We start from the raw sequence: 21,776 nt of genomic DNA, 5'->3' as shown, positions 1-21,776 counted from the left end.
CCAGTTTTCCCAGTGCCCCATCCAAGCTGGCCTTGAACACCTCCAAGGATGGGGCATCCACAACCTCTCTGGGCAGCCTGTGCCAGCACCTCACCACTCTCATGGTAAAGAACTTTGCCTTGACACACAACCTAAATCTTCCTTCCTTCAACTTAATACCATTTCCCCTTGTCATGCTATAAAGAGTTGACTCCCCTGCTGTTTGTAGGCTCCCTTTAGGTACCACAAGGCTGCAGAGAGGTCACCCCACAGCCACATAACACAAAAAACACGCTTGTTGGAAAGATGGTTGTCTTTTAATGCCTTTGGTAGATGAGACTGAAGGAAGAGAGCTCCTGTAAAGCCACCAGTGCTAATTTCTGTATGATTTAGAATGAAAGACCGTGGGTTGGAAGGGTGGTTTTGTTGCAATGCAAGGCTGTGAGTCATAAGCATGCTGGTCTTTCTATGTATTGTTATTATATGCATCCTAAAAAGTATAAAAACAAAATCTATGGATTGGTTCTCCTTTTTCTAACTGTGCTATGTTTAATCACTTCAGATGCAAGAAACGTTACATTCATTACCTTCTTCTACAGAAATGTGATCTTGTCCTTTTGTGTACCCGAGTCCATAGTGCAAATTTGTGAGTGGACTCAGTAAGTCTATATCATGCTGAAAATAGCTTGCAGCTCTTCATCTCTGCTGCTAGTTTTAAAATAGGTTGCATGCATCTCCCATACTTGCACGATAATATTACTAAATAGATCTTTGTATGTAAGCAAAAATCCCTCAGAATAGAATCTTCCTTTCTCTAGACTTTCAGAGAAGGAAACAGCATCAGACGAAGTTTCATCACACCACAGTTTTTCTTTTATTTATTTAATGACACAATAGTAATTGTTCCCTAAGGCACATCATGGCGTTAAGATTTACAATCCAGCCTCAGCAAAGTTGGGCTGTGATACCCTTGTCAGATGGGGTCTGCTAAATTATTGTAAATGCTGGCACGTTTGTGAATTGTCTGAAGCTTTTGGAGGCAGGAAGCAGAGGCTTTGCAATGTTCTGAGTTCTGGATATTTACTAGCAGAGGTTTCCTTGGTTTCTTTGTTGTTGTTGTTGTTGTTTTTCTAGTGAATGAATGCTCACCACCTAATAATTATACACAATGATGCAGTCAGCAAATATTTTATTTTTCTTTTCTTATTTTGCTCTCTTCCTCTTGGTTTCTCTTGATCTTAATATAAGTCTGACATGGCTTGTGATACCACTCATGCCCCCTTGAAAATTGTATTATTCAGAGCCTAGCTGAGGGGGTAAATACATTTAATGCCAGTCATCTAAATGACTAAAAATTACTTTCTGTGTTCTGCAAAGTAAAGGTAGGCAGGCGTATGTGTAAGAGCAGGCAGTGTGGACATCAGTGTGCTTGCCCTAGGCCCTGTTGTGGATTTTCTCACTCCATGTGCAAGTGAGCTGGCAGACATGGCATTTTGCACTGGCTGCAGGGATCAGAAGTGATAATCCTGCACAAATCACAGTATTCAAATATCATATGCAACTTAAATACTAGATGTCGTAGAATTAAATATTAAGCTATGAGGAGATATAACGATGTAAAGTTCACTTGGAATGCCTGTCACAAAACTGGGCCTTGAATTCAATTTTCCTCATTCCTGCAGTGTGCTCTTGGAGAGAGAACATGCTCTTCACCTAAATCACCATGCTAAGAAATAAAGTGAAATAAACCAAGCAAACGTGCATTCTTTGGAATTGTTGTGAAGTGAAGGAAATTTCTTCATAATTTCTGCTTGTTTGTGTGCAGACTGACATTTCCTTTTGCGCAAAGTTCTCCAAGTGTCTCAACTGATTTAGCCTACAGTAAAAAAGGTTTTTAAAAGTCCCACTGTTCTTCAGAGTGCTGAACAAAACTGTCACATCATTCATTTCCTGAATGCCTCTCTCTCTTGCCTCTGTCCCATGTGCTTTTCTCACATTTACCTCCACTGTGGCTTACAGGATCGCATATACTTATAGAATAAAATGATAATTGGCAGAGGTTAGCAAATAACCAGTTCTTTTTTAGGGAGCTTGTCGAGTGCTGAGAAATGTGTGTATTACTTTAGATTTCGTTATCCTACTGGAATTGATTGTTATTTGCATGCTTGAAGGATATTCAGAGCCATAACCTGACTATAAGGGCAGGGCTGAGGGTTTGATCCTGCAGTGTACTGCAGTCATACATCTTTCCCTGGCTACAGAAACACAGCTTCAATGAGGATTATTCCCTTAATTCCATAGTGCTTCAGGAAATCACAGAGCAGAGTCACTTCTCAGGTAAATTAATGTAATTGATAGCAAATAAGATATGGGAAATGTGTTTCTAAATGTGCCAAATGTGCCTGGTATGTGGATAAAGCTGTTCAGAAGAGGAACCTGAAAGTCTTTTTCAGAAACTTCGGTAAGCATTATGAAAACCACAATCAGATTGCAATATTTTCTGCATGTCAAAATGTAACTACAAGCACTTTATCTTCTTGATGAAATCACCATTTTTAAGTCATTTTTCATCAAATGCGTATGAATGGTAGTTGATCACTGCAAATGACTTTGCCATTAGGACCACAGCTTTGATATTTTTCTTTCCTTTACAGTATTAAAACTGCTTTGGAAGGTAGAGTAGAGGAACTTGGATGAATCAATAAGTGATTAAACCCAGCTTTACACAGATACATCCATTTGGAAAAGCTCCGTACATTGGCTTCTTTGTTAACTTGAATTATTTTCAACAATGAAGAAAACATTTGTCAGAGCCAAAAAAGAAGTACCACAGAATATTCTAAAGCTTGAGCTGAAGTGCCTTTGGAAATAAATGCAAAATAACTTTGTTTCCCAGTCAGAAATCTGATTTAGAAGCCCCAGGAGAGCTTGCATTGTTTTCTGTGAGCTAAAGGGTAACACTCACAAATTATGCATATGGTTATTTTATCCAATTATTATTGGCATTGCAGAAGTGTCTGGAGGCCTGCAAAACTGATATTGTGCCAGACACAACAACAAAGTGACCTGACAGTTGTCCTTCTGTTTGGATCAAAGCTTTGCAAGATCATTAGGCTTACTCTCCTCATTTTCCCGTTTACAGTAAGAACAGCAGCATGTACCATTGTGATGCAAAGATCGTTCTAAGATGCATAGAGCCAAGAGTAGTGGTCCAATTCCAGCTGTTGTAATTTGAAAACAAAATACACACATTCTTTCTCTCTGGAAGACCAAAGAACAGAAAACAAAGCCTCATGCTGAATTTCTGCATAGAGAATTGGCATCAGGCTTTCTTAACCATAAGAGGGACAGCACTCTTTGGTTCTGCAAGCATGGGATAAGGAGGCCCAGTAAAATCTTTTGCTTTTGTTATCAGTCTGAACATGAGAATTCTTCCATCTTTCTGATGCGTACGGAGTCCATGACGGCTCTTAAATTGCCTGCAAATGCTTCAGAGTGCTCTCTCCAGGAAAAAAAAAGAAAAAAAACAATAATCAGTAGTTAGTACAGAATTTGTATGATTTGGCTTGGTGATATCTGTGCTTGTGGGTGAACCCAGGAACATCTGTCCTTGTTTTGGCTTACTTGCTATTCTGATATACAGGCAGCTTCAATTGAAAATTGGAATTGATGCTCATTGTTTGCAAAGTTTCTCCACGAAAGGAAGTGCATTCGAGGCATTTTAAGTTTTAAAGAGAGGTTTTTTTAGGGCATTTAAAACGTTCTGATTGGCTGATGCCAATCTCCCATTTCTCTCTCCCTTCTCACCACTTTCTATTAAGTCATCTTAATGAAGTTGCATGTGAGGCCTGCTGAGCCTCCCACACCAGCTGCATGGCAAGCTGTGAGGAGGAATCCCGTGTTAGCAGGACACATTGAAGTCAACTGGGAGAATGGCTCCTTGTTCTGTCTGCTGAAATTTTGGCAGAACACCTCTACTGAGAAGAGCAAATAGGGATAACTTTTACCAATAACTGCATTTATGTTGCATTCCAGCACAGCACAGCCCATAGCGCTTTGCTCAGCCACGGAAGCTCAGTGGTACATACTGACTGCATCTCATAATCAGGAGTGGATTGGAAGCAAGAAACATTTTAATCTAAAGGTGCTTATTTTGTTACCATGCAAAAATGAAACTGAAATCAGCGCTGAGATTTGCTTAAAATATAGTCACAAAATGAAGAGATTAATCCTCGTTCCTGCTGATTCCTTCTTGCACTTCGGCATCTTGCTGCCTCATTGCAATGATCTAAAGAAGATAGCATACAGTGGGATTGCAAAAGCAAAATAATATGGGAAACATGGAATAAAGCTAGTATTTTCATAGTAGATTTCTCCTAGCTGGTTTCCACGTACCAAATTAAAATCATGTTCGTTTTGTTTTACTGTGGTGTAATTCTCCTTGTCTTTCCCAAGTGGAGTTGTGCATGATGATTCTTCTTCTAAATTCTGCTCAGCTAATAGTTGAATTGTGGAATTACCAAATTTTCCTGTGCTACATTATATGCATATATCTGCTGCTGTGTATTACTGAGAATGTATTCAGAGTAAAATCACCCTTTCATCCATCCCTCTATAGTTAGGAATATTTTGCCTTTTAAAATATGGAACTGAATGTTTCTTTTTTAAACATTACATTTAAAACCGTGAAAGCAGGGCAGACCCTGTCTTGAGCCACATTAGTTCTTTCTGATACTTGATATTTGTCCTTCTCCTTGTTTTGCAGTCCCCCTCACTTATATATAATATTTATATAATTCATACACCACATGGAGCAGATTGGACTGTACTGATCTTGAGATTATCCGCATAAAACTTTTTCCGTCAGTTCAGCAAAAGGCCTCTGCAGCTATCTGTTGTTTACTAATATTTTTATTTCCGTAGATTGCTTTTTGCCATTGTTATTTTCTTCCTCCTCTTCCATCATGATGCTGGATCTGAAAGAGGCAATAATCATAAAAATTATCCACTGAGTCCTGCAATATCAGCTGTTCTATTGACTGTGCAAAGCAATTTTTAGTGATGGTAAGCATATCATGGAACACAATCTCTGGAAATGACTGTCTTCACAGACACAGAGGGGACAGAATTGCACAATTTCAGAAATAGAGGATCTGATCCATTAGTTGGAGTTTACATTATTAAAAGTACCAATGGAAAAAGTGTAGGTGAAACCGCATAAAACTGTCAATCGCATCACTCTGACCTGTTCTTACAAGAAGTCAGTGCTGGAATTGACCCTATCCATCACTCAATTTGTCTCGTGACCCTCGAGCCAGAAGCAGGTATCCCCAGTGCTCTGTTTGAAACTTCCAATCCATCTCATTTGATCTCAGTGCTCGTTGATGTAATCAATCACCCTCTGCTGAGTGCCTGCAGAGAGGAGCTGTGCCTGCCACCACTGCTCTCCCCTGGTTTTATGTTCTTTTTCACCACTTGTTCCCTGTGATTAATAAAATTAATGCTGTTTTCTATCTCATTGTTCTCCAGTGCAGTGCTGCAGGACACCAGCCTTGACACACTTCTCCCTTTCCTTGCTGTCCTTCACATTGTGAATAAGGTATGCCAGAATTTCCTGGTCCCTTCTGCAGTGCCTCCTGTGTCCCTGTGGTGTGTTGCTCCGTGTCTCATACCCATCAACTGCTGCTGACCTGAGGCAGTGGAGTTTTATTTTGTTTTATTTTATTTATTTCATATTCAGAGCTTTATTTCAGAGCTTTCTTGGGCTTCCAATTGCTTTGTCTACCCGTCAGTAGGTCCTGAACTGAGCCCATGGAGATGCTTATAGCCACCATCCCTCTACCAATGACTTTATCTTGATGTTGGTGTGGTCTATCAACCATCGTCCTTCTGTTAGTTGCATGTGATGGGTTCTGAAAGGGATACTAAATATGGTTGTATGTAATTGGTAGCAAAAAGATGAGACAGTGATATCACAGATGAATTAAATAGTCTCTAATAGAAATGTACTTCAGAAGCAGTTATCTACATTCCTACATAAAACTCTTGAGGTAACTTACTTTTTCTTCATTAATAGATTTTGAAAAAAATGCAGTGTTTCAGATGTTTCCATCTGAACAGTTCCATCTTAACCGTGAACAGTTTTCTGCCTTTTAACAGTGATGATTATTGACCGTATCTGACTAAACATAAAATGAATCTGCTCCATTGTATAAATAGCTTGATGTAAGGCAATCCATGTTTTATGCTGACCTAAAGCGTACTGTTGTATACTTAGCATGTAAATAATAAATAGAAGTATAAATTAGTTGCATGGATCTAAAGTAATAATGTTTTCTTAGATAGTGCTATGTCATATAAATATGTTGAAAATTCATTTAAAACGTATATTGGAAAATGATCGAGCACCCAGCTAGATTATCAGGGTTAGTTTTATGAGTTTGAAAGGTTAACAGTTTCCTCTTTTGCTCTATTATTCAATTTCTGAATGAGCTGTAATCTTTTCCACGATGCCTTTTAGTTTTATTGTAACTACTCAGTGAGCTCAGTCTAAGAGTGGAGGTTTGTTTTAAACAGGATTATCTGCTTCAAATGGGTAAAGGGTTCTTTGAATCACATGGAAAAATGTCATCCCAACAAAACATACAGGTTTGCATGTTGTAGTTGTACCTATGGAAATGGTAGCTCATGGCACAAACCACTTCTCTGCAGTTTTATTTTCTGAGAGGGTGTTGTTAATTGTTCTTTTGGATGTATGAATTTATAAATTCATAAAACTAGATAACTCACTGAAAAATGAAAGATGTTCAGCTTCCTTACTCATTTTAGCCACAATTCATCCCTCAGTCACCAAAAGGGGGTTTGTTTTCTGGTATTCTCTCATTGAAATGCACAGACACTGTATCACAGCTTGCATGAAAGAGATGTGGGGATCTGGAAATGTGACCTTGTTAAGTCAGACTGTGGTAACTGAAATCTCAGCATCTTACACAGCACTGTCTGCTTTTGATATTCTTTAATGTAATGCATTTTTGATGTTTTGTCCCACTTTGTCAAGCTGACCACACTCCGAGTGCAAGGTACTTTCTCTGCTTTAAACTGAAGAGACCTTATGTAACTGTGCCTGTATAATAGACTGCATAGCTAACAAACTTAAAAAAAAAAAAAAAACAACAAAACTTTTTAAAATTTTCAAGTATCATTGAAAAGAAGGAAATGAGACAGTTCAGATTAGAAGTGTAAATGATGCTGAGGCTGTGCATTGCTTGAAGCTTCTTAAGCAAATAAAGGAAGAATTTCCCATGAAGTGATACTGAGGATTCTTGAGGGTTGATGCCTTTGTTTCCCATTTGTTATTCTTCATTGTTGCTGTAAATTTCATTGAAATTATATGGCAAAGGCTTTTTAAATGCAGAAAAAGAAATGTTTCCATGCATCCTGAAATTATGGACTGAAGTTTTGGAGATTTTTACATGAAGATGACATATCTGCTGATGTAATGAGAATTCACATACCTGCCTGGCTGGAAATAATGCATGGAAACAGTCACAAATGAGCTTATAAACCCACTATTTGCTGACAGAACCATGGGTTTAATTTATGTAATTGACAGATTTGTACATCCCTGTCATGTGTCTGATAAAGGTAGGAAAGCAGAGTTTAATCTTACATCCTCTTGAACTGTAACATCAAGGCACAAAGATCTGAGGACTTTCAACTGGTGCCACCTGGATTATAATCTTGTGTTTTTGAAGATAAGGCATCAGAAATCATTACTCTGACCCCACAGCTGCAGTGCTAGCCAAGGGTGAGTAGTATGTGTTACCATACTATGATCTATGGTTCTATGATTCTATGACCATATGCAGTTTACAAGCACGGTTTACTAATTCTAGGCAAGAAGCTTTGACATTGTGTTGGCCCTAAATGAAACTAGAGAAGTTAATACGTGGATCTCAGTCATGGTCTGTGTGACAATTCAAAATAACCAGAAGATGTCATTTCCTTTTAAATGGAGAAACCAAGGCATGTGCTGTGCCCAGATTAGGTGGGTGGCAGAGGATGGAATTTGGCAGCAACACCAGCTCCCTTTTTCTAGTCCTTTGCACTGAAACCTTTAGAAATATACCCAGATGTGATCCTACTATGTTTAATCTAAACATCCAGGTGATTTATAGAACCCATCTGTCTGACAGGACAGAACTGGCCTGGACCTCTTTCAGCTGCTGTTCTTTGAGTTTTTTACATCCTCACAGGAGATTCAACATGAGTTAGCCCTAAATATAGTAAAATTAAGGTAGAAAAAACAGAAGAAAGGGCTCTGCTCTTTCACTGCGTCAGCAACTCCTGAATGACAAACTGTTATTTCCTTTCTTCCAGTGAACCTTTAGCCCTGCAAGCCTTGTACGCAATTCAAAGTGCAAGAGCCAATGCACTTGCCATCAGAAGGACAGAGCAGGACAACTTGTGTTCTGAGGATGTGAAGGTGAGAATCCTTTTCTCTAATTTGAGTGTGAAACAGAGCCACTGAAGCCCACCTGCACCTATCTGGCTATCAGTGAGATAGCTGCTATTTCTCGTCAGTCCAACTTCCTTGCAGGCACAAAGATAGGTGAGTAACCTGACAGCTAATTATGCTGTGTGAATTCTTGCATGCTCATTAGTGACAGATGAGCTTGAACATTTGGTTATACTGGACCTCTGTATATTCTGTGTACAGAGTATACTTTGTATGCTCTGATGCATAGATTGTCACTCTAGACCTACTGCTAGGTATGTTATCTCTTCATAAAAGTAAATTGTTATCTTGTTTCATAAGTAAAATGGAAAATCAAGAAGAGTTATGCCTGGTCTCCTTGATGTTTTACATGGACACGTTACTGATGTCAGTGGGATTTCATTCTGGGTGAATCTGACACAGTCTGTGCTCTAATTTATATTCCACAGCTGGCATGGTGCTTGATTTCATACCGTTAACAGCAGGTTTCTCCCTTCCCTCTGTTGCCTTTCAGCACACATCAATAAAATGATGTTGCTGCTAAGTCTGACATGAAAAAGTTGAGAGCATGCTAATCTGATGTAGAGTAGCGGAAATTTCTGCCTGGTTACTGAACAACTGATGGTCAGATTTGGGGTGGGAAGGTGAAGTGAATGTAAGATTTGCAAGGTCAGTGGCAAATCTGGAAATGGATCCACAGAGAAGGCATACTATGGCCTGGGGGTACAGAGTTGAACGTGTCTAAAGCTTTCATGCATTTCCTCTGCAAAACTCCCCATGGAAGAGGGATACTTTTTGAGTTGTACGATTTTTTGCTTACTTGGAAAAGGCAACGGATAAATAAAGTTACATTTATGTTTCGAGCTAAAACCGTCCTTTCAATCGGTCTCCAGGTGTACATATTTCAGTGGGTTATGTCATTGCTTTGTGGGCTGATTTCTTTCAGCTTTTTGAATGGTCCAGGGATATCTCTGTGAAATGCTGGAATTTGGAGATGAAAGCCTTAAAGCTTGAAAAATGCATCTTCTTCGTATGTAACCAAGTTTCTTGTAATGTTGAGAGATCAGACAATATATTACGAAAATCATGGAGGCCCTAAAAGCTTTCTTTGGACCTACCTGAACAAAGTCATAAGGCTTTGTTTGCAGAATTAATTCTGCAGAAATTCATCTTGTATTTAAATGCTATACAGAATAGTGATGTCTTCCAGTCCAGAGATGTCAGTAGTGAGTAGTTTTAGGGTCTCATCCTCAGAAAACCAAAGCTGGTTCTCGGTGCATGTGGACACTGTGTGCAGACAAACGCTTTGTATGAGGCTGAGGACTTAATTTTACAGCACCACTGACAGAGTGCCTTGGAAAAGCCTTAGCTTTTCCTTAGTGAAACCACCATAGCAGCATGGAAATGCAGCTCATGTTTATCTATTCTGTGGTATATGCATAGTTTGAGTATACCTGTTAGTGGCCAATTGCTGTTGAGATTAGCTTTTTCTAATCAATGAACATAGTTTGTTTTGGGTTTCTTTTTTTTGCACAGAACCCCTGGTATATATCTTCAGTAGGCCGGTAACATCCTGGCTGGATTTGTTTATAGCCCAAACACAAAAGACATATTTTTATTTCATTACTACTTCCCTGAGGCCTATTTTGTCATTTTTGGATGATAGTCCACTCTCATCCCTGCCACACTCAAGGCAGAAAAATTCAGGGGCAGAAAGGAATCCAGGCAGATTACCCTACAGAAGGAAGTAGAGCCATCTGGGCTGATTCTTCCTCCCCTCTGCCATTCTGTGTACATTCTGTAGAGCAGCTGCTGAGATGAAGTGTGGCTTGTGAGAGGCAGAGGTCTCGTTCCGATGAAATTACACAAGGAGTGAAAAGGAAGCTCACTTCACAAAACAGAGTAAGAATGCTAGTAATTATGTCTCAGATAGAATAAATAATATATCTAACTTTCAAAGGCTCTGACAAGCTGTGATGGGGAGAAAAATTATAGCTCCTACTTTTGTTTCGGGATGGTGAGCCGTGTGACAGAAATGAAGTGAGTGTATGTTATGTAAGTAATTTATTTGTGCATCTTTGGCATTGCAGCACTAATAGGCTTGCTGCCAGGTATTCCAGACTGCCGTTTGTCATGTCTGACTCTTTCGTCTTTTCAGGCAATTGAAGAAATGGCCTTCTGCAGGCTGTCAGTGACAGATACCAGCTCACTCACATCGATAAAGCTCAATTAGCTGCCGGAGAAGGCATCTTTTAAAAATGTAATGAGCTGCACCATGGAAGAATGGTAGACAAGTGTTAGACAAAAACAAAATAAAGTCTTAACGTGGACAAGTAAGAATACCACAGCAGCCACGATGAAATCTTTTTCTTTTATTCTCTGCTTTTTATTACTTTGTGCTTTTGTGATATAAAGACCCTTTATTAATCTTTATGTTGAAAAAGATCCCTTTTTTTTTTTTTTATTTGTCCGGAGTTGATCTGATGGCTGTCATCTCATCATCATAAAAAAGCTGTCCTCTGACCTATGATTTCAGCACGTGTATTTCTGAGAATATTCCCTGAGTCTCACCTAACACTGGAGAATATCAGGGAAAGAATATGCAGCTACTTGCCATGTGATGCCATGGCTTTTGAATTAATAAGCATTTATTGAAAGGGCCGTATCAGTGATAATTGAAGAGTCTGTATCTAAAGTTTGCTCATGAAGACTCAGGAATAATTAAAACAACAAGGTCTTAATCAGTGATAACAGAGGAGAGCAAGCTAAACTAGAAAGTGAGGAGAAATACATGAGTAAGAAAAGCTGTCTGGAAATGCTTATCAACAGAGAGGGGACCAGCTATCATGGAGGTGGTGGGCATCTTGTTTCCAATGACATTTAAGACTTTTTAAGGAGCTGACTTCCAGCAGAGCTCAGAACTAAAATGCCTTTAAAAATACACCTCTGTACTCCCTAGTGTTGTTACAATTAACGAACCAGATGTCTGCTTAATGAACTTCGGTCTATTTTTGCATATCTCCCCAGCGTTCTCTCTGAAAGAGCAGTCATCAAAAGCCAGCAAGTGAAAGGCCTGGCGAGGCTCTGGGATTGTATGGGCTCATCAGGCTGGGCCGTTCAGAGGCATCTGATTCATGCTGCTGGCTCTGGAAGCTAGCCCAAGCCCTCTCATTTATCTTTTCTTCCATCGACCTCCTGCAGACCTTGCAGTTGCATGTATCCTATTTCATATATGGTGTGGTGTGCTGTTGTGTGGCTGTGCTGTTCTGATGGTACTTGCAGTTTTCCTTGCTAGTGCCTGTGTTAGAAAGCAGACACAGTGTTATTTTGAAGTCACGTGAAAACACACCTGCCTTTAAGATGCTCATGAAAACAAACAGAAATAACTAGTGACATATTATTTTTTTTCCTTTCAATTTACATATGATTTGGCAGGGTTTTAACCTTCAGGGATTAAAAAACCTTTTACATTTCCAAGAGAACAGTCACCCCCACAGGATTCTAATTCAGGAGAATAAGCATCAGCCTAATTTTATTCATGTAATTTAATTCCATTGGTTTCAAAGCATTTACATTTAAGTAAAATCAATTTATAGGCTTAGATAATCTTATAAGATTCCTTTTCTCAATGTTTATTACTATTTAAACTTTTCTTTTTTCCCATAACCTGGCATCCTCCCCTTACAAATCAAGTAAGAGCTATTAACAACAAGTACACTGAAGAGTAGAGATTCTGAGGAATAACTTCAAAGCCTTGCAAATGCTTAATTGCACTGAAGAGCAAGCTCTAGTATAGACTTCAGGACTAGGTATATGCTTAAGTGTTAAGGAGCTGCACCTCTGGGATGAGCCCAAGGCGGACTAAGTGTCTTTTGGAAGGCAAAGGTGTGGTGACATCCACAGTCATGCTTTAAATTTGCTCAAATTTTTGCTCATTGAAGCAATTTACTGAAGCCAACGATTACAACACAAATTTACAACACAAAATTACAACACAAATTACAAGCCCTACGTATTGAGATTCTGGTTTCTCTAAATCTGGATTTCTGTTTGAATTATTTTTGGTAGTAATATAAAATCCACTGAAATATTAATGTCATGATTTGACAGAGAATTACATGTGGATATTCTAAGATTTTCAAAGGCTATCACTCTTTTTTGGCTGGTATTTTCTGTGCTATATTCTGAATGCTGATTTCTTACCTGTAGTGTAAGATATAGGTATGCTGTACACTATGTGAAAATGGGTCCAAGTCCTATACTTGGAGATGAGGCTGCAGGTTCTGCTTGTCAGCTGCAGTCCTGAGGAAGACCTTGGATGTGAACGTGAACATATTTAGGCAATGCTCTGTAATTGTGTGGTTGTAATTTGGCATCTCATACAATATGAAGACCTACTGATTATTAATGATAGGATTTTCTTCCTTTTGGAGAATATATTGAAACACTATTTCTAAATAAATTATGTGGTATATTGTTTGTGTTTTTCAGTGTGCAAAGCAAAAAAAAAAAAAAAAAAAAAAATATATATATAACTTTAGACATCCTGTAAGATTTCTTCCAGGAAGACAAGTGTTATCTGTTGTTCTCAAATTGCTATTTTAGTCCTGCATTTTCCAGATGAACTGACAATATAATCTCTACCATCTACTAATTCTCATGTCTTGCTTGAATCTAGGATTTTCAGGAACTGTCATCCTAAATACAAGTTCTTTTCTTCCTTCTTTGTAGACTACTCTAACCCATTATTTCAGATTGATATTTTGTGATAAGAGCTGATATTTCAGATAAATTTTGGAAGATAATTTTTGACTTCTTGGCTTCCTGTAAACAAACCCATTAGTGTTTGTGCCATTGTCAAAGTCCAGTTGCTCCACAGAAATAGTTTTTTCACTAATGAGTCCATACATCTGTTTCTCTCCAGTTCCCAGAAATGATCCTAAACTTATTTTTTCCTTTCTGCCTTTTTTTTTTTTTTTTTTTTTTTTTTGTTTCTTCTCAGTCTGGACTAAACTTTTTTCATTCTGCTTTTTGTGACATGCAGAAGTTTTTAACATAGTTGGTTAAGATGTCAGTTTTCTTTTCTGTTCTACAACTATGCCGGAAATCCAAGACTTAGTCACTGATTTCAATGAATAGCCCTTGAGTAGGTTTATTTGTCAGAAAGGCAAGACACAGATATTACAACATGAGGCAGAAAGAACAACAGTACAGGATCTGTACTGTTCTTTGAAGTAAGTTCTTCAAAGTTCTCTGCTGAAGCCTGTGAGTGTTTGGGATGTTTATAAATAAAAATAACAAAAATAATTTATCAGATTAGATTATACTTTTGCGTAGTTAATGGAACAGGTGCTTTCCTGTGAGGAATTGATGCTGTTGGCTTGAAACTTCAGTGTTTGAGTATGATGTGGCAAATTCAGTATATCTTTCTGGACTTAACGTAGAAAGTACACAGTGTGTTAAAATAGGCTTCTAAATATTTAATTTACCATACAGTGATTGATCATAAGCTAAGGGTGTTTTTTAAACTCCTGACAGTTTAAAAAGTTCATCATGGCATTTCATAACATATTTCAAATAGGGGCACAATTGTTGTTTCTTCATTGCTTATTTAGACAATTCAAGCTCTCTGATCATTCCAGTACTGCTGAAATAAAATGTTTCTGAAGTGAGGATAGTAACAGAATGTGTTTCCCAGTCACTAATGACTCTGTGGCTTACACTGAAGACACTGTCAGCCAGAAGAATTCAGTTTCTTCTTTCTTCTTAAGGGAATGCAGAAAAGGCCATCTGTACTATAGATTTTCTGCACTGTAAGGTTTGAAATTTGCTTCTGAGACTGCAATCCTACCTGGAAACATATTTAGCATATGGACAAACCAAAATATTCTTGAATATCAGCTAGACTGGACTACTGTTCTTTATGATCAGCTGGAATGACAATATACTCTCTCTCATGTGAAAAGTAGTGAAAGTAATATTCTTAACCAGCATGTTATTATTGAACTTCAGTTCAGACTGAATACTAATGCCAGAGATTCAGTTAAGTCTCTTAACTGAAAATACGGGCTTTGACTAGAATGGCTGATACAAGCCAACAACAGCAATGCAAACATTACTATTCTAGTAAAGGAAGTGAAGGAGATTTCAATCTGTTTTCTGAGCTGCTTGAGCCCATACAAGATAATTTATGGACAAGCAGACTACAAAACTAAATGCCTTTTCTAGCAAAGGTACATTTTTCAATACAACAATTGCCCCCATATGTGATTCTGCATTCTGCCTCCGTACCAGCTGTGACAGTATGAGCTCTTCTGATAGAGTAACACCCAAGATTAAAATCTAGGAAATGTGTCAACATCAACAACAAAAAGATAATGTGATGGAAAATACGGCTATCAAATGAAAATGTCTTGCAAGTAATTTTTGTAATGGCCAGTTCCAGGTAAATTTCTTTTTTCCTTTCCTAAGCAAAGGGAGTGGAACGGAGGTCATTTTAATATTTTAAGTAAGTTTAGTAAACAACTAGGTATTTGAAACTAAAAGCAAAACTAAGTCGCTTAGCACAACTACAACCAGTTTTTGACCTCATCCCTAAGAGGGATGTGGACACTGTGAACATTTTCAATTTAACATTTGAGAACAACTTTAATTAGGAATATGGGAAATGTGCTCTTGCTGATTGTGGCTTTTTTTTTAACACTCTACAACATAATAAGAGCATGAATATGCTATCGTCAAGTATTTTTACAGGTACTAAGAGTATTCATCTCACTGTGTTACTGAGCCAAAAATTGCAGAAGTTGTAGTTTTATGCTTAAGAGCATGTCAGGGACTTCTTTCCAGGAACTTGCCCAGCTGTTTTCAACAAATATAAGGTTCAGTCTTCCAAATATCTACTAGTGATGGAATCTGTGCGCTAATTGGATGTCAGATGCAGACACATTTCCTTTTCTTTGTTTGGCATTTACCACCACATAAACCTGATCTACAGTAACTATTTGGGGAAATATTGCTTTGGAGGAAATGTAGTACACCTGCCAGGTCTGTTCAAGTAATTTTGTACTCTCCTTGTCTATAAATCATCTTGTATGGGCTCAGGAAGCTCAGAGATCATTAGATTACTTAAATTATATATATTCTTCAGATCATCTGTACTGGTTTTGCTCACCATAAGAAGGAACAGCTAGGAGAATAATCACTTTTTTACCCTTTAGATTTTTCTTCTTGAATTTTCCCTTGATAACTTTTGCTTAATTTAGATTTAAATCAGATTTTTTTTCCTGTTGAATCTGACTTTGACATAAAAATAAATTCTTTAATTCAATCATTTTTCTTCCATTCTTCTGTTCTGTTTTGAAATACAATTGAATGATGAGAACTTTCTTGTCTGTTTTCTTATATTCACATTTTCCACCAGTATTGTTTTTTTTTTTTCCAGTTGGGAGCAGAAAAAATTATGTGTAGATTCTGTCATTTCTGACCTCAGAACTTTTCTGGTCAAAGATAATTATAAGCATATCTAGTATCATTTCTCTGCTTATGTCTTCATCTAATTTTGCATGGTGATACACTACATTAGCTTGGATAGACCTAGAACAATTTTGCAGGAGTGTAAAGTTTATTATTAGTTCCTTAAAATACATAACCACATACTGAATTTGACCCAGCTTGCCCAGTAAGATAATTGTTTTTCTACTTTGTCCTCTTTTGTATCAACTTTTCTAATTATAAAAGTTTTAAAGAAAAGGAAATGCTTTACTCCTCCTCAGACAGATTTCCAAGGGAGGAGAGATACTTACTTTGAGGTTTGATTTTCACAATCCAGTGTGTCTGCAGGAGCAAGCTAATTGCTAAAAATTCAGAAAGACTTGTTCACTGGTATAATTCCTGTATGTTTCTTCATTCCTTCCCCATACTATGCTGCTCATGTTAGATGAAATCATATTTGAAAAATGTGGGTGCTTTGGTGCTATTTTGTTGTTGTTGTTGCTGCTGTTGTTGTTTGTTTGCTTGGTTTTTTTGTTTTGTTTTGTTTTGTTTTTTTGAATGTGAATTGAGCCTCCAGATCCATCCATTACTGTGTGGGTGATGGAGCATGGGCACAGGTTGCTCGCTGAAGTTACGGAGTCTCGTCCATGGAGATCTTCAAAAGCCTGGATGTGGTCCTGGGTACTTTGCTTGAACAGGGGCTGGATCAGATGGCCTCTGGAGATTACTTTCACTCTTAACAGTTGCAGAAATCACATGAATACTACTGAAATTCACACTGCAATTGGGCTGGGCTCTTAAGAGGCATGGGCTCTTAAGAGGCATGGGCTCTTAAGAGCCAACTCGTGTGTGTGTCTGTCTGTATGTCTGTCTGTATGTGTACAATCCCCTAAGACACCTTGCAGCTTTTTAAGGCTGTGATGGCAGCATATAAACATCTTGGTTTTGGACGTATGATTCATCATATATTGTCATGTGCTCTGTTTTAAAATCTGAGTGCTTTCAAATCCAGTTATGTTGAGCTGTGATAAATGAATAAGAATTCAAACTGGAAGAAAAATACTTAGAGATAGGACTGGAGGGAATGGCCCAAGTGGAGCCAGGGGAGGTTCAGATTGGATACTGGGGAAAACTTTTCCAAAAGAGTAGTCAGGCACTGGAAGAGGCTGCCCAGGGGGGTAGTGGAGTCACTGTCCCTGGAGGTGTCCAAGAAATGTGTAGATGCAGTACTAAGGGACATTGTTTAGTGGGGATATATTGGTGGTAGATGGGTAGTTGGACTAGATGATCTTGAATCTCCAGCCTTGGTGGTTCTATGATACTATGGTTCTAAGACTGGTCTAGTGTTGGTTCATTGCTGCATTTATACATGAACTTGTCACAAAAATTGGAAAGGTACCAGGTTTGGACTGATATGCTGCATTTTTTTGCCAGATAAATACAGTGACAAAAACATAGGGTATGTTGGCTAAGTCCATACGTATGTTGTTGTCCAAAGATTTTGTAGCAGTTTAAAGCATAAACATTCTGGTGCTTTTTCAGTATCAAAAAAGGTTCAATGATAAAAGACAGTTGTTTTACGGAATATTACATTGTCATTGTCTTGGGAGTGGTGCTGTTCAGCATCTTCATCAGCAACATGGATGATGGCACTGAGTGCGCCCTCAGCAAGTTTGCAGATGACACCAAACTGAGCAGTGCAGTCGATACACTGGAAGGAAGGGAAGGCATCCAGAAGGACCTGGACAGGCTGGACAAGTGGGCCCGTGAAAACCTAATGAGATTCAATAAGGCCAAGTTCAGGTTGCTGCACTTGAGTCAGGGTAATCCCAGGTATTTATACAAAGTGGGGGAAGATCTCCTTGAGAGGAGCCCTGTGGAGAAGGACTTGGGGGTCTTGGTGGACGAGAAGCTGGACATGAGCCAGCAGTGTGCGCCTGCAGCCTGGAAGGCCAACTGTGTTCTGGGCTGCATTAAAACAAGGGTGGCCAGAAGGGGGAGGGAAGTGATTGTTCCCCTCTACTCAGCTCTTGGGAGGCCCCATCTGGAGTACTGCATCCAGGCCTGGGGCCCCCAGCACAGGAATGACGTGGAGCTCTTGGAGTGGGTCCAGAAGAGGACCACTAAGATGATCAGAGGGCTGGAGCGCCTCTCCTGTGAGGAAAGATTGAGGGAACTGGACTTGTTGAGCTTGGAGAAGAGAAGGCTTCAGGGATGGTTTTAAACTGAGACAGTGGAGGTTTAGGTTAGATATTAGGAGGTAGTTTTCACACAGGGGATGGTGTCACACTGGAACAGGTTGCCCAAGGAGGTTGTGGATGCCCCATCCCTGCAGGCATTCAAGGCCAGGCTGGATGTGGCTCTGGGCAGCCTGGTCTGGTGGTTGGTGACCCTGCACATAGCAGGGGGGTTGGAACTCAATGATCATTGTGTTCCTTTTCAACCCAGGTCATTCTGTGGTTCTATGATTCTACAATTCCATGATTTCTCTAAGGCAGTACTGGAAAACTGTAGCAATAATATTTATCATGAAATTTTATCTTTGTCGAGTCTTCTGTCATATTCTTTACCACTGCCAACAAGGCTACAGGAACATGTGCATGTGGTTGGAACAGCTGTGTCCTGTGCTGTCAGTTAAAATCTTACTGGTTAATAGTCATTAAAAATATACACATCTCCTCAGAGCTAGACCTTACAAACTTAATAATAAGTTTACAAATAGGCAGCATATATTGTATCATGGTAAGTCATTTTTTGTTAACATTTTTTTATAACATTTGAGAAAATCTTCAGCTGTAAGCACACTTTTGGAAGATTAGCGTTGTCATTATTAATATTTTCTTAAATGTATCTCAGTCTTATACAGTAAAACCTACTGTTTTCAAAATAGAATAAAATACATTTGGAGAAGTGGTTGCTATCTCTTATCTGTTCTGTGCTTCACATATCTCAAAAATTAATTAGCTCCTGTGTGTTTAGATCCTGTGATCTGTAGGTCATTAGTAGGTAGTCCTTGCACAAGATGGAAACATCATAGTCCTTGGCTTCCATTATGTCACCTTCTAACATAGCAATGTGCTGAGAAATTCAAGCCAATACATTTACAAGGCTGCCTCAAGCCTCAGCTTTAATAAATATTTTAATAAAGTTTGTAGGGTATTATTTGTTCATTCTGTTATTGAAGCAGTGCCCTCTTCCTGACAGATGAATCACCTTCTTATTTATGACCATCTTTTGTGTGGTTTTCAATATCAACTAAAAATGAGTCCTTTTCATCTCAGTGCAAATCAGCAAGTTGGTTTATAGCAAACACTGTATTGTAAGCTATAACTGGAAGAAGGTGAAAATGATAGCTCCTGATTAACTGTGTAGTTAAATATTATATTAATTATATTATGTATTTTTTACATTTAATTGTATAGGAAATGTGAAATTAGTGGAGCAAACCTATTTCCTGTCTCTTTCAATTCAAGGTTGGACAGAATTTTACCCTTTCACTGTAAATTACTTTTGAAAATGAACAATTGGATTGTCATAAATGAAGCCAGCAAAGATTAGAATCACTTAGCTGAAATGACATTTCAAGGAAAAAAAAAAAGTGCTTTTTATTCAAGAAAGTATGTAACCAATATGAATGTTCAATTATACAGCAAAAAGAATTCAGTTTCATACTTATTAAAATTTTAAAACCGACTTAACTGGAACTTCGGCCTGCCTGTTTATGTTCTCCATCTGTTGCATAAAGTATTTAAATTTAAGCTGATAAGGTGTGATGTGGATCGTTTTTGCTTAGATACATGGGGATCTTGTGGTTACAGTAAAATTAGATTGTAGATTTTCTTAGGATCACAGTTCTTGCCACATATTTTTCTGGGGAAAAGAAAGATATAAAGTTGAGATAGGGGAAGTATACTGTGGTAAGTACAAAGAGTGAAAGAAATACATATGGCTTAATGGGTGCTTGGAAGCAATAGAAGGGCATGCACAGAACAGGCTTCTTCAGACTAATGGGGAGGCCCAAGTCTTGGATCCTGAAGTCTTTATGACTTTTGCTGTGTCTTTATGTCTTGCATAAAACCACGGGAAAAAAAAATCATTTGTAATGAGATTTATGGAGAATATCTCTTCCTGGGATTGTTAAGCTCCCTAGTTAGCCATCAAGAGTTATCTGGCTAAGATAGTAAGAGAAGATCTAAACTGAATCTGAAATCAGACCTGGAAAACATAATATAAAGACTTTTTAAATCTCATTTTTTTTTCTAAAGAAATCTTTAGAATTTTCCCAGATGAGTTCTCCATTAGTTACTGAATTCTCTGATTATCATATTTTCCATTCTTATATTTACCCATATATTCTCATGCCTCAGAAAAGAGCATCAGTGTTTTGAGAACCACCATGCTAGTCTTGTAGTATAAAACTTCTTCAGTGTTTTACATTTTGTGGCTTTCACCTTTATATGATCAACTGTTTAGCCTTGAAATGCAATAACTCTTATACTGTTGAGTGACAAAAGCAAAAAGCTAGACTGAGTACTTTTATGAGCTCATCGCAAAGTATTTCTTCAGATCAGAAACACTCAACATTTTCTAAATTTTGTGGGTTATTTCTATAAAAGCGCTGTATTTGACAAAGGAAATTTGAGAGAGATTTTTAGCTGTTTGTTTTTCTAATTATCTCTCTTCATCTGACTTTAACCCCCTAGTGAGAAAGAAATGTTCGTTTAGTTTTTTTTCTGTCTGCAAATTTTAAGGCAGTGGAAATAATGTAGGCTTAAGGATGAGACAGCAATGACATATTTTGGATTTCTCTTCTTCGTCTATTAAAACTCATGAGAATAAGACATACTGCTGTGGTTCCATGTCTGTTTTTCTCCAAAAAGTACTGTGGTGCAGAGCAGCTTTGCGTTTTTTTTTTTTTTTTTTGCTGTTCTGTCAAAAGAGCATAAGAGAGTTATATGCAGGAGCACAACTTCTTAATTCCCTTGAAAACCCTGGTCTCTACTGAGAAGCTCTTCAGCTACATTTTCGACCTTATGCACCTGTTGTTCAACCTCAGCTGTTCCAGAGTTCTCAAAACTAATATTTTTCAAAAGTTTTCATTAAGAAGTGCATCCAGTCAGTTCCTTACATAACTTGGATTTTAAGTCTTGCAACAGTTTGTTCTGTAACATACTTCTGACTGTAAATGCTGCGTTCAGTGTATGTCTGTATTTCTCAAAGGACTGCATTCACTCCCAACCAGGAGTAAAGTTATATTTACCTTAAGTAAGACTAATTATTTTCCCCCTCTGTCACTTGGATATCATTGTGCTCCATTGCATGATTGAAGCCCTGCCTTTTATCTAATTTGTATTATATCTTTGCAGATAGAACTGCGTCAGTAGTAAACAGCAAATTAATGGCATTGTTCCTTGTTACTCAGAAACAGGTTGTTTCTTACCCTACCTCTCTGGATTGAAGGGTTTTTATTCCCCAGTCTCCGAATACTGATCAGCCCATTCCATAGATATCTTAGAGTCACATCCATTTTGCGTCCTCTACAGGAAATAACTCATCCAAATACTACTTTTTTCTTTCCTTTCAATTTTCAGGTGTAAGATAAATAATTATATTATTATTATTATTATTATTATTATTAATAATACAAACCTTCAGATAGGGTGAAATGAATACATAACGATAGACAAAAATGAACTTATTAGCCCTGAATGTGTTTGTTTCTGCACAAGGATGCCTCTTGATATATTGTTTTGTGACGTTACTAAAAACAGCATTTGGTGCCTGTTACCACCTATATTTTATTTTCAGA

General features: G+C 38.0%; 1 long non-coding RNA gene across 1 annotated transcript in view; it reads left to right on the top strand.

Moving 5' to 3' along the window:
• Positions 1-21,776, top strand: part of LOC107052414 — a 140,584-nt gene that overhangs the window by 23,532 nt on the left and 95,276 nt on the right. The window contains exons 2-3 of the long non-coding RNA XR_005842965.2: positions 5,509-5,578; positions 8,359-8,464. This is a non-coding gene — a long non-coding RNA (uncharacterized LOC107052414). The remainder of the gene's footprint in view (positions 1-5,508; positions 5,579-8,358; positions 8,465-21,776) is intronic.

The sequence above is a fragment of the Gallus gallus genome, chromosome Z (assembly GCF_016699485.2).
Source record: "Gallus gallus isolate bGalGal1 chromosome Z, bGalGal1.mat.broiler.GRCg7b, whole genome shotgun sequence".
In the NCBI taxonomy this organism is placed as follows: Eukaryota; Metazoa; Chordata; class Aves; order Galliformes; family Phasianidae; genus Gallus; species Gallus gallus.
The sequence above is the reverse complement of the archived record's forward strand: the minus strand, read 5'-3'. Positions and strand labels throughout refer to the sequence as shown.